The sequence below is a fragment of the Podarcis tiliguerta genome (genome assembly GCF_965153285.1).
Source record: "Podarcis tiliguerta genome assembly, chromosome: 13".
NCBI lineage: Eukaryota > Metazoa > Chordata > Lepidosauria > Squamata > Lacertidae > Podarcis > Podarcis tiliguerta.
The window spans coordinates 8,779,385-8,793,064 of record NC_139546.1 but is presented as its reverse complement, the minus strand read 5'-3'; the positions used below and the strand labels follow the sequence as shown (position 1 = coordinate 8,793,064).

At 43.7% G+C, this 13,680-nt stretch overlaps 1 long non-coding RNA gene across 1 annotated transcript; it reads left to right on the top strand.

The window, feature by feature from the left end:
* Window positions 1-5,005: 5,005 nt before the first annotated feature.
* Window positions 5,006-11,800, top strand: LOC310661708. The gene is made up of 4 exons (XR_014504088.1): window positions 5,006-5,220; window positions 9,481-9,597; window positions 10,429-11,013; window positions 11,632-11,800. It is a non-coding gene; the product is annotated as an uncharacterized lncRNA (long non-coding RNA).
* The last annotated feature ends 1,880 nt before the right edge of the window (window positions 11,801-13,680 follow it).

Here is a 13,680-nt window from a genome sequence, read left to right as displayed (position 1 = left end):
TAAAACAGATGGCTCATGGTATTAAATTCTATCTTAAACAGAGATCTTGGGTTCACATTCTCACACACCATCAATGAAATAAGAATCTAATAACATTTCTTACTTTCTAAATCCTTTGCATCATTAAAGCCAACAAGTCTATACATAACATAGATAGCTTTTTAGAAGAAAAGGCCTTTTCAAAGTAAAAAGGAACTCAGAAAAAAGAAGCCTCTTCATTTTACACCCCCCCTTTCCCAGCCAGCTGCTTTTCCCATTAGCCCTTCCCAAATTTTATTGCCCTTTAACTTTCTCAGGATACCTTAAACCTTGGGAAAATATGGCTAGAATCTGATGGGAGGCACATGGTATTATTTTCTGTTAAACAATAAATCTTACTATTTACCAACTCTTAATTAGTGTTTTTGCAGCTTGGTTGCATTCTGTAATATGTAGGGTCAGTATAACCTTTGCTCCCAGCCTGTAATTCCCTTTTACAACTTTGAGAAACTTGTCTCCTGCTACTGCTATAAATCAGGGGGGCCCTTGTCCAGGAGAGCAGGAAGATAAACACTGCCAGAGTGCTTAGCCAGCTGGTTTCTGCCTGGCATGAAACATACAAACATTTGCAAATATATTTTTAAGCTCATTTTAAAATACAGACCTTGATCAGATGCCTCACCTCAAGCGGCAAAATGTCTTGGCCCAGCCCTCAGGGCACGAGAGAGAATGGAAAGGGACAGGCAGAGACTGTGTACACAACATACATTGTCTGCCCCCACTCCAAATCATGGGAGCTATAGTTTACCCCTCGCAGAACTACAATTCCCAGCACCTTTAAACTACAGACAAATGCTTTTCCTTATGTGCTGCTGCTCTCGCCACTGCAGGAAAATTGCCACACCAAGCCGGCGTAACAGCGAGCCACCTTGCCTATCTCTGTGTTTACAGAAGGAGGAGAAATGGCTCATAATGTCAGATTGTGGCTTGTGAGCTTTCTTTATCTGAGTGCAAACACAAATCTGGATCAACCAAAGTCCAAGGGAAAACAGATGTCCTAGGTTAAAGATCCCCTCCTCAGTATTATTTGGTATTTGCTGACTTTGTGCTACCTGTAATGAACATTTTTAAAAGATGGAATGTAGTAACAACTACATAATGTATTAAGAATCACTGAATGGGCTTCTGTTTTTTACCTCGCCCTTTGTGATTCTGTTCATAGCTGTCAACTTTTCCCTTTTTTAAAGGGAAATTCCCTTATTCCGAATAGGATTCCTCGCAAGAAAAGGGGAAAGTTGACAGCTATGATTCTGTGTTTATTGTTCCTGTTCTTTATATTTTGTGTGTCTAAACCAATTTTAAAAAGGGAAAACTCACAATATTTACTGCCCTGTCCCTAAATTTCTAGCAGCCATCATACTAGATCTCTGCAACCATCCTTTAATGCATTAGGTACCAGCACTGTGGTGGAAAATGACGCTCATCATGTATCATTCATAGGCTTGAGCTTTTAACTACTAGACGGCATGTGAGTCATTGCTGGCCAGTGTTTCCTCAGTTTCTCAGTCAGGGCACCTGGGGAATTAAGAAATGGCATACGACTAAGCCATCAGGACTGAAGCACAATTTAGTCACAGCAAAAAAATAATAAAAGCCTCTGTTTCAGCAACGACTTCCTGCTTGGTGTTACTCAAAGAGAAAATGATGGAAAGTAGTCATCCATTTGATTTTTTCATTTATCTATATACCATCACCTTGCCAACAAAGGTCCGTATAGTAAAAGCTGTGGTTTTCCCAGTAGTGATGTATGGAAGTGAGAGCTGGACCATAAAGAAGGCTGATCGCCGAAGAATTGACGCTTTTGAATTATGGAGGAGACTCTTGAGAGTCCCACGGACTGCAAGAAGATCAAATGCATCCATTCTTAAGGAAATCAGCCCTGAGTGCTCACTGGAAGGACAGATCGTGAAGCTGAGGCTCCAGTACTTTGGCCACCTCAGGAGAAGAGAAGACTCCCTGGAAAAGACCCTGATGCTGGGAAAGATGGAGGGCACAAGGAGAAGGGGACGACAGAGGACGAGATGGTTAGACAGTGTTCTTGAAGCTACAAACATGAATCTGACCAAACTGCGGGTGGCAGTGGAAGACTAAACAACAACAACAACAATATACCATATGCTGGCATCATCTGCACCTAAGCATGTATGGTAGAGAACACTAGCAGTAGAGCCCAGAAACACAGGCCACCTAACATTTTGTTGTTGTTGTTTAGTCGTTTAGCCGTGTCCAACTCTTCGTGACCCCATGGACCAGAGCACGCCAGGCACTCCTGTCTTCCACTGCCTCCCGCAGTTTAGTCAAACTCATGCTGGTAGCTTCGAGAACACTATCCACCCATCTCGTCCTCTGTCGTCCCCTTCTCCTTGGGCCCTCCATCTTTCCCAACATCAGGGTCTTTTCCAGGGAGTCTTCTCTTCGCATGAGGTGGCCAAAGTCTTGGAGCCTCAGCTTCAGGATCTGTCCTTCCAGTGAGCACTCAGGGCTGATTTCCTTCAGAATGGAGAGGTTTGATCTTCTTGCAGTCCATGGGACTCTCAGGAGTCTCCTCCAGCGCCATAATTCAAAAGCATCAATTCTTCGGCGATCAGCCTTCTTTATGGTCCAGCGCTCACTTCCATACATCAATACCATTTTGAGATTAGTCCAAATAAGAGTTGCACAGTATTTTTAAGAATGGCAGATGAAGATGATGGACTATATGGAACTTGCCAAACTAACTGGGAGACTCCGAGACCAGAGAGAAGAGGTGGAAGAAGATTGGAAGAAGTTTAAAGAATACTTGAAAAAAATATGTTAATATTTAAATCTTAGAATAGCTTTGGAAGTGGATATAGGCTGTAGGGTTAGAAGCAGAAGATAGTGTATTTTAGAACTGTATTATTTGTAAGGGATAAATTGTGAAGATTTTTTATGGTAAAAGTAAGTGTGATAAAAAAAATAAATGGTTAAAACTATGTTATATGTAAACTGCTAAAGATGAGGTAAAATGAAAATCAGATACGGGGGACTTGGGGAAGCCCATTTCACAATGTCTAGAAAAATAAGGATATGACAAGAATTTGTTCGTTTTGTTTGTCTTTTCTGTTTGTGCTTTTTATTTGTGTTATAAAATAAATAAATAAAATTGGGGGGGGGGGGAGAGAGAGTTGCACAGTATTTTAGACACAATCCTGTGTGCCTGCTTGCCTGGGTGCAGGCTCATTAAATACAGAAGTGCGTACTTCTTTTTTTAAAAAAAAAAATATTTATTAAATATTTTATAGTTATGAAAAGAAAGACAATAAAGAAGAACAATACGTAGATTCAACAAACAATACATCAACAATAAAAAGATACAATACAACAATACAACAAAAACGAAACAAAAACATTTAAACACACATCCAAATTTCATATCTATATCTTTCATTTGCTTATTTCCTCGACTTCCTCGCACCTCCCTTTTTTGTATTCTAGTTCAAATTTACTAATTCAACAAATCCTTTCCCTCTTCTTCAATTTTTGTTCTATAATTTATCCTAACACCATTTAACTTTAAATTTTCCACTTTAACACATTTACAATTAATATTCATATAGTTCTTAATAACACTTCTGCTAAAACCATATAACTTCATTCCAATATTGTTCTAACATTCATTAATTTTGCAATATTTCTGTAAATATACTTTAAATTTTTTCCAATCTTCCTCCATCGACTCTTCTCCCTGGTTAGAAGTGCGTACTTCTGGGTAAACAATTTAAGGAGGATATTGAGAAATTGGAGTGTGAGCAAAGGAGGGTGACAAAGATTGTAGGGCCATAAGGACCCCCCCCCCCCAAGGGCCTTTCTGAGAAAGGAGAGGTCTGCTGGCATTGCCAAGGCTGGCACTGAGGGGCGTCTCAGATGTTTATTCATGGTTGTAAAGAGATAAGGAGGACTCAGGAATCCACGTGGCGTGGTGGGGCTGCTGGGGCCATTGCAGGGGGGAGAGGGACGATGCCCATAGAAGGAAATAGAAACTTACTATAACTTTCGATTTCCCAGAAATCAGGTGGTCTACAAGAAATCAGGTGGCATTGTATTCTGCAAATGTATAAAAAGCTGGCACGCTCAGAACTGAGTGTGCAGATTACGAGCTTATTGCGCTGCACATTTGCTATGCATATGCATTTCAAATAAACCCATGTTGTCTCCTGCAAGGGGGTTTACCACAAAGTTTGCCACTTTGTGTGAATCTGTGCTCCGGGGACCCAATAGCAGAAAAGGAAAAGGATTAAGGATCAAGAGGATTAAGGGTCTGGAAACCAAGGCTTATGAGGAATGGTTGAGGGAGTTGGGTATGTATTAAAACACAAAAAACCCACAAACATTAAAAACTTCCCTGTACAGGCCCGCCTTCAGATGTCAAGTACTGTATTTTTTGCTCTATAAGACTCACTTTTTCCCTCCTAAAAAGTAAGGGGAAATGTGTGTGCGTCTTACGGAGCGAATGCAGGCTGCGCAGCTATCCCAGAAGCCAGAACAGCAAAAGGGATCGCTGCTTTCACTGCGCAGCGATCCCTCTTGCTGTTCTGGCTTCTGACATTCAGAACATTTTTTTTTTCTTGTTTTCCTCCTCCAAAAACTAGGTGCGTCTTGTGGTCTGGTGCATCCTATAGAGCGAAAAATACGGTAGATTTTTATTTCTTCACATCTGATGGGAAGGCATTCCACGGGGCGGGAGCCTCCTGAATGGAGTTTAGGAAACTTGCTGCCCCAGGTTACAGTCTCCCCTTGACCTAAACTGCAAGAACAAGGTCTGGCTGGTGGAGCCTCAAATTAAGCTCTCAGGCATTTCCCCTCTTTCTCTAGAGCATCCCGTTCTCTGGTACCAATGTGAAAACAGAGGTATTCGATAAATGTAAACATTCCTCCTGGAACACACTTCAAAAAAAAATTCTATCCAGACAAAACTGGTGGGGTGGGGTTGCTCTTTAAGACTCTGATTCAAAGCAGGAAGGTAGCGCTCTTTACCTTGTGGTCCACTTTGCAAACTTTGCAAACTAATCCAGCGCAGAGCTCTGCCAGTCCCTGACTCATCCCCTCTTCTTAAAGGCAGGGCTGCTGAGATGCTCAGAGAGTAGAAAATGTCTCTCAAGCAAACCGCTGGCTTCTCCTGCAGGTGGCTGGCTTTCTGGATAGCTCTGTCCATTGTGGAAGGTAAGTCTTCTGTGGTTTGTGATATTTTTTCAGTTGTAATTCAGAATTCAAGAGCGTATGTGTGTACAGCGATGCATGAGGGACAGCTGTGTTGCAAATACCAGATATTAAACTGTCAAATATCAGTAGCCGTAGTCAAAACGAAATAAATTCCTTCCAGTAGCGCCTTAGAGAGCAACGAAGTTTGTTATTGGTATGAGTTTTCGTGTTTTGCATGCACACGAAAGCTCATACCAATAACAAACTTAGTTGGTCTCTAAGGTGGTACTGGAAGGAATTTTTTTTATTTTGTGTCAAATATCAGGTTGTTGCAGGGAAGGGGCAGTTTTGTGGTGTTAACATGTGAAGATAGTATCTGTCTCATTTGAGAGATCTTTAAAGCTGGCCTAGTTTGTTTGGAGCTTATTACATAGGCAATTCTAGTAAATGTTGAGGTGTTGCTTGTGGGGAAAACGCTACAAAAATTTCACATAATTTGGAAATGAAGGACACTTTGTCTACTCGTTTATATAAGTGTTGATATAGTCCCTCAATTCATAATGTATAACAAGGTGTTGTACTGACACATATACAATAAAACCACGACACCATTTAAAAAACAGTATAAAATGGAATTTAAGGGACTGGCTAACCCAAGCATTTAAAAATGTGCTAAAGAGACATTCAAAGACCAAAAGCAAGAATGCTTGCCAAATCTTTGTTTGATTTAAATAAAGAATCTTCTGCCAAGGAGTCCAGGACAACATCCTTTGGGTTTTCTCATTTTTATTATTTAGACAGCATGTGTGTGAGTGTGACCAAGGTCACGCTGTGAGCAGGAGGCTGAGCAGCATTCCAACGCAGGTCCTTCCCCACCCATGCCTGTACTCACTGTGTCACACTGGCTTCTCATACGCTTAATATGGAAATAGATGTTTGCAATGGATTTCAAGAAATGACAGTGGGACACAGATAGCTGCACAAAAAGGCATATGAGTCTGGGACCAAGAGCAAAACTTGATGAAGTGTTCATTGTGTGAATGGAATTGACATGCATTTGGGGGGTTATATAAATTATAAATTAGCAGAGGGACACGGGTGGCACTGTGGGTTAAACCACAGAGCCTAGGACTTGCCGATTCGAAGGTCGGCGGTTCGAATCCCCGCGACGGGGTGAGCTCCCGTTGCTCGGTCCCTGCTCCTGCCAACCTAGCAGTTCGAAAGCACGTCAAAGTGCAAGTAGATAAATAGGTACCACTCCGGTGGGAAGGTAAACGGCGTTTCCGTGCGCTGCTCTGGTTCGCCAGAAGCGCCTTGGTCATGCTGGCCACATGGCCCGGAAGCTGTATGCCGGCTCCCTTGGCCAATAAAGCGAGATGAGCGCCGCAACCCCAGAGTCGGCCACGACTGGACCTAATGGTCAGGGGTCCCTTTACCTTTACTTTATAAATTAGCAGCTAATGGGGAAGCCGAGACAATTTCTGGGCTCCGCAAGGTGAGAAAGCTTAACTTATTGCCCTTGCCATGACCCTGACAAAAACTGGCTCTCCAAAACTACCTACCGGTGGAGACTTCTTCCCCAAAACTGGAAATAGCAGCCTGGGAAAGATGGCTTTTATCCGCCTTCCCCACCCCTCTAGTCCTAAGGCTGCTCAGGCTTTCTCACGGCTGCTATTTACGTAACATGTGTATACTATTTATTTACCACAGTATTTCAAATGTATAACCCACCCTTCCTGCCCAAAGGGAGCCCAGTGCATTTCGTGATAATAAAATCACATAAAAGCAATTTAAAGCAGTACAGTAACGTATTGCAGACAACAGTTAAAACGAGCAGTGCAAAAAAAAACTTAATACAGCTTGCAGCCAAAATTCATCCATGCAATTTACCTCATGCCTCAGTTTACTCAGTTTAGCAGTTTACTGATGGATGCATGAATTTGGGTGTTTCTGCACCCTCAGAGCAACTACAGGTGCTGCTCATAATCAGCCTATTATTTTTCTTAAAGGCTCTTAGTTTCCCAGGTATTTACAATCTGCGCATCAAAATTCATTCTGCAAAATTTCAAACAACAAAATTGGAGTGCTTCACTGATTCAGGCAAATCCACATTATTTAATGCATTTGGCGTGAGCTTGCTTCAAGGAAGTAAATTTTAAATGCTCCTAACTTCTTTTTTTTCTAGATTTTGGCACATACTTTTTAATCCACGTAATTATAATTGAGTGTTGCTTCCATGGGCTGGTAAATAGCAGGTTACACCCAACTACCGTGGCATCAGGAGTCTGTGTTTAGCATAGAGTGTAGCTGAGTGACTTAAATACAAATCCCACGAAGAAAACAGACGCTGAAGCACTATAGAAATGCGGGTAGCATTGGAGAGACAGTTTTTGTCCTTTGCCCGAAAGCTATATTCTGTAATGTACCATCTTCTATGAAAACGCTGTAGCAGAATGGACAATGTGATCACAAGGCACATGTTCCCTTTAAAATACCGGGATGAAGGGATTAGAGCAGCCTTTCTCAACCTGTGGGTCCCCAGATATTGAATTACAACTCCCATCACCTCTAGCTAGCAAGGCCAGAGCTCAGGGATGATGGGAGTTGTAGTCCAACAACATCTGGGGACCCACAGGTTGAGAACCGCTGGATTAGAGAGTCCACTACCAGTGGCGTAGCGTGGGTTGTCAGCACCCGGGGCCAGGCAAGTAATTTGCGCCCCCTAACCCGGGGCAAGGCAAGTAATTTGCGCCCCCCCCCCGCTGCAATGTCCCTTCCCCAGATAGTCCCTTGCTCTCTCTCCGCACCGCACCGCACGCCTGGCACCCTCCCCTCCACAGTGGGCGGCGACCCGGCGGCTTGGATCGGATTCGCACAGCCAGCACTGCAGTGAGAGAGAGTGAGTGAGCTAGGTAGGGGCAGAGAGCTGCAAGTGCGAACGCGCCCCCCCCCAGATGTTGCGCCCGGTGCGGCCAGCCCCCCCTGCACCCCCCACGCTACGCCACTGTCCACTACAATTCCATGCAGGCTAGACACCTAATTGCTCCTGGCATAGCTCAGTTCTTAATCTGAGAGCACCAGACACACTTCTGCACATGGGTGTAACCAGGATTTTTGGAGGGGGGGGCAGAACCTGTTACCTCTTGATTGAGGGGGGGTAGATGCCCCTCACTGTCCCCCCCCCCAGCTATGCCCATGCATCTGCATGTGGTAAATTTTGAAGGGTAGCCGCTTCTGTGGTGACAGCCCTTACCACGAAGAGAGTCAAATAGCCCAGACAGTGGTGTAGCGTGGGTTGTCAGCACCCGGGGCAAGGCAAGTAATTTGCACCCCCTAACCCGTGGATTTGCGCCCCCTAACCCATGGATTTGCGCCGCCTAACCCATGGATTTGCGCCCCCTAACCCTAACCCCCAGATGTTGCACCCGGTGCGGCCGGCCCCCCCTGCACCCCCCACGCTATGCCACTGAGCCCAGACTCCTATAGAGAATTTGTAAATGCATGAATACAGTGTTAGTATGTTCAGTTCAGTTCCTAAGCTTATTGTTCCAGCCAAAGGCCAGGGCAAACACGTAGCAATAGTCTTCATAAAATAATACAGAACATACTGTACATCCATAATGTAAGTCGACATCCATCAGCTAGCTACTGTCTGAGGCTAGCCTACCTAAAAAAAAAAAAAAAATCATGTTGCAGCCCAGGTCTGTCCTCTTTGCTCCCAGACTTACAACATTCTTGCGGATAAATGGAATTTCAGCTCCTGAAGGGGGGCAAATATTGGGACGGCACAATTCCTGCCTCATTGCACGACTGTGTATGACTGAGAAGCAGACACTTCTTCCTCCTTGTAGAGCATGGGTAGGCAAACTAAGGCCCGGGGGCCAGATCCGGCCCAATCACCTTCTAAATCCGGCCCATGGACGGTCCGGGAATCAGCATGTTTTTACATGAGTAGAATGTGTGCTTTTATTTAAAATGCATCTCTGGGTTATTTGTGGGGCCTGCCTGGTGTTTTTACATGAGTAGAATGTGCGCTTCTGTTTAAAATGCACCTCTGGGTTATTTGTGGGGCATAGGAATTTGTTCATTCCCCCCCCCAAAAAAAAATATATAGTCCAGCCCTCCACATGGTCTGAGGGACAGTGGACCAGCCCCCTGCTGAAAAAGTTTGCTGACCCCGTTGTAGAGTCTTGAGGCTAACACACTGGCAAAATGGGCACGTCATTGTGTCTGCGTGCTTTTCCTGGCACAGTAAACTAGTTTAGGATCTAATCTTTCTAGGAAAATATTCAAGTCTTTTCTCTGGTGAAGAAAACCAGGATGTCACTGTTGAACTGGCCAAGGCAGATGATGAGCGCATTGACAATACTGAGTTCCCGGTGGAATGTGGCCCAAGAAGTAAGTATGAGAATGAAAGAAGCAAAACGTGTGGATGTCCTTTACAGGCCAACTACAAGGACTGCGGGGAAATTTATAGGCTAAGTCTACCCTACAGACTATGAGGGACGCGGGTGGCACTGTGGGTTAAACCACAGAGCCTAGGACTTGCCGATCAGAAGGTCGGCGGTTCGAATCCCCGCGACGAGGTGAGCTCCTGTTGCTTGGTCCCTGCTCCTGCCAACCTAGCAGTTCGAAAGCACGAAAGTGCAAGTAGATAAATAGGTACCGCTCCGGACCCCTGACCATTAGGTCCAGTCGTGACCGACTGGGGTTGCGGCGCTCATCTCGCTTTATTGGCCGAGGGAGCCAGCGTACAGCTTCCGGGTCATGTGGCCAGCATGACTAAGCCGCTTCTGGCGAACCAGAGCAGCGCACGGAAACGCCGTTTGCCTTCCCGCCAGAGCGGTACCTATTTATCTACTTGCACTTTGACGTGCTTTCGAACTGCTAGGTGGGCAGGAGCAGGGACCGAGCAACGGGAGCTCACCCCATCACAGGGACCTTCTGATCGGCAAGTCCTAGGCTCTGTGGTTTAACCCACAGCGCCACCCGCGTCCCTTAATAAAATATATAATATATTATATTATATCTATCTATCTATCATCTATCTATCATGTATGTATGTATGTATGTATGTATGTATGTATGTATCTATCTATCTATCTATCATCTATCTATCTATCTATCTATCTATCTATCTATTTATCTATCTGTTGGCTCAATCTGCAAGAAATGTTCCTATATAATCAAATAGTATTAGACTTTCCTAACTAACTCCATTTGCAACAGGGCTGACAAAACGGTCCAGCGCCTTTGGTGTGCCGCGGCTCAGCAGGGAAGAAGCCAACTGTCAATTTTTCCCCTTAACAACACCAACATCGCCGACCACCAAAGCAAGAACCACAACCCCAAAAACCAGGAAGGCGAATACTCACCGTATTGTGGCGGCGGCAGCTGCACCTCGGCTGATATATTGGAGGCCTTTTTACCTACCCAGACGGCCCACTTTCTATCATGCTTCCGTTCCCTTTAACAGACACGCCCGTCGTTGGAATGGCAAATCCGTCATTGGAATGCCCTTGTGGAATGGCAAATCCCAAAGTGAGGACTCATCGGAAGAGAAGTGAAGGAAGAGACACACACAACAGAGCTAGGACTCCCTGTGGGATTGAGCAGTACTAACCCCCCGCACCCCTTAACCACAACAGAGAACACTTTAAAGCAACAAATTTAAATCCTGGACTTAAGCCTGCAAACAGGTTAGCAGAAAAGGGCAGGTCTGCAGGTGGGCTTGCCCAGTTTCTGAATTTAGGATAAAGATCTACTTGTGAACAAGCAGGTGAGCAAGATTCCTTTCGGATGGAGTTGGGAAAGGTTTTTCGTGGGAATGCAAGAAAGTGAAATGCTTCTGGGAAATGATTTATAACGAGATGAAAAAAATGTTGAAATATACTTTTATTAAGAAACCAGAAGCATTTCTATTAGGAATATTAGGGAATGATATCAGAAAGAATGATGTGAAACTATTTAGGTATGCAGTGACAGCAGCAAGAATTTTGATGGCCCAGAAATGGAAACAGGAAGAAATGCCGACTAGGGAAGAATGGAGAATGAAGCTGATGGAATATGCAGAGATGGACAAATTGACTGGAAAAATTCGGAACCAACGCGACCAGAGATTTTCCGAGGACTGGAATAAATTTACAGAATATATCAAAAATGTATGTGAGGAGCAACTAACACTTGTTGGCTTTCAAGAAGCTTTGTGAAAAAGATTGACTGAAATGTTGCTTGAATGATATGATAAGATTAAGATTGGTAAAGTGCAATATAAATTTAAGAAATGTGAGTAGTAGTGACAATATGGAGAATTGTCAGATAGGCTGAGGGAAGTTCAAAAGATGTATATGTAAAAGGCGAATGTCAAATATTGATGGAATGTATATTGGAAACTGAATAAAAATTAATTATAAACAATAATAATAAAAAAAGGTTCTTCGTAGCAAACGGTTATGTTTCTCCCAGAAATCTGAAATTCTATAAGGAAACTATCTGGGATTCTGTAAGGTTTGATCTCTGGTAAAGGGGCAACTAGAACGAGTTTGGTTTTTCACTACTGGCTTCTCTCGTGCTGAATTTCACCAATTCTGCCCCCTAGTCTTGCCCATAGAATCATAGAGTTGGAAGAGACCACAAGGGCCATCAAGTCCAACCCCCTGCCAAGCAGGAAACACCATCAGAGCACTCCTGACATATGGTTGTCAAGCCTCTGCTTAAAGACCTCCAAAGAAGGAGACTCCACCACACTCCTTGGCAGCAAATTCCACTGTCAAACAGCTCTTACTGTCAGGAAGTTCTTCCTAATGTTTAGGTGGAATCTTCTTTCTTGTAGTTTGGATCCATTGCTCCGTGTCCGCTTCTCTGGAGCAGCAGAAAACAACCTTTCTCCCTCCTCTATGTGACATCCTTTTATATATTTGAACATGGCTATCATATCACCCCTTAACCTCCTCTTCTCCAGGCTAAACATGCCCAGCTCCCTTAGCCGTTCCTCATAAGGCATCGATTCCAGGCCTTTGACCATTTTGGTTGCCCTCCTCTGGACACCAGTTCCTCTGGTTCCAGTTTGTCAGTGTCCTTCTTGAAGTGTGGTGCCCAGAACTGGACACAGTACTCCAGGTGAGGTCTGACCAGAGCAGAATACAGTGGCACTATTACTTCTCTTGATCTAGATGCTATACTCCTATTGATGCAGCCCAGAATTGCATTGGCTTTTTTAGCTGCCGAGTCACACTGTTGGCTCATGCCCAGTTTCAGAATTTCTGAAATCAGAAGTTGGCAACGAGACCACAACAATCTATTTGAGGCTTGGGTTTGCATACATGGGTAACTCCTTGCCAGAGAAAAAACTGAGATGCTTGTCCAAACCTATCAGGACATCTAGACACTGTATCATTACGCGGAAATAGTCTTCTGAAAATACTTGCGGTTTTGAAATCTACACATTCTTATCATGTAGAGCTGATGTCAAATCACCGTGCTGCGTATTCTAACAGAACAGACTGCAAGCTGCTCAAATAAATGGATTCTGTTCCTATAGCAACACAGGTTCTTTCGGATAAATGATCCAAATAGTGATCAAAGCCAGACAGAAATTTGATTAAGGCTTTTATTTACAAGAATGAGATATACATGTCTGAACATTGCAAAGCCACAGCGCTCAGAAATTACAGGTTATTAAGCAAGCGTTGAAGTCAAAATGGTATTTTTGTGGTAACACTTTTGAGGGGAGAGGTATATATTTGTATAAAGATGATGCTACTTCATGTCACCTCGGTGAGGGTTCAGGTGTAGAATAAGCACATCTTACAATCCACAAAGGAGTTAAACAGAATTTATTACATATATATACTGAAGGTTTCACCATAAATCCTGACAGACGTTTCACCTGGCAAAGGAAGTTTCCTCCCACTCCACAAGGAAGGCAGAGTTATTTCTGGCACAAATAGTATTGATTTTTATTAGCTGTAACGGCAGCATCAAAAACAAACATCCAGCACATGTAAAAAGCATGTTGCCATCAGTAATTTAAAAACAAAAACCACCTCGAAACAAAATTCAGTATAAAAAGGTTCCTGTGACAGGAGATTCCATTTAAAAATATACACCCATTTTAACAGACCAGTGAGAAATGCTTTCTAAAATAAGAGGCAATAGCTCATTGTCAGTTAAAGGCGGCAGGACTGAAGATAACACTTTCTAGAACAGGCTTCTTCAACCTTGGCCCTCCAGATGTTTTGAGACTACAATTCCCATCATCCCTGCCCACTGGTCCTGCTAGCTAGGGATCATGGGAGTCGTAGGCCAAAAACAACTGGAGAGACGAGGTTGAGGAAGCCTGTTCTAGAAGGTAGGAAGAACTTCCAATAAACATGCTAGTACTTAGCATTTGCCTTTACAGTGGTGCCTCGCAAGACGAAAAGAATCCGTTCCGCGAGTCTCTTCGTCTAGCGGTTTTTTCGTCTTGCGAAGCAACCCTAT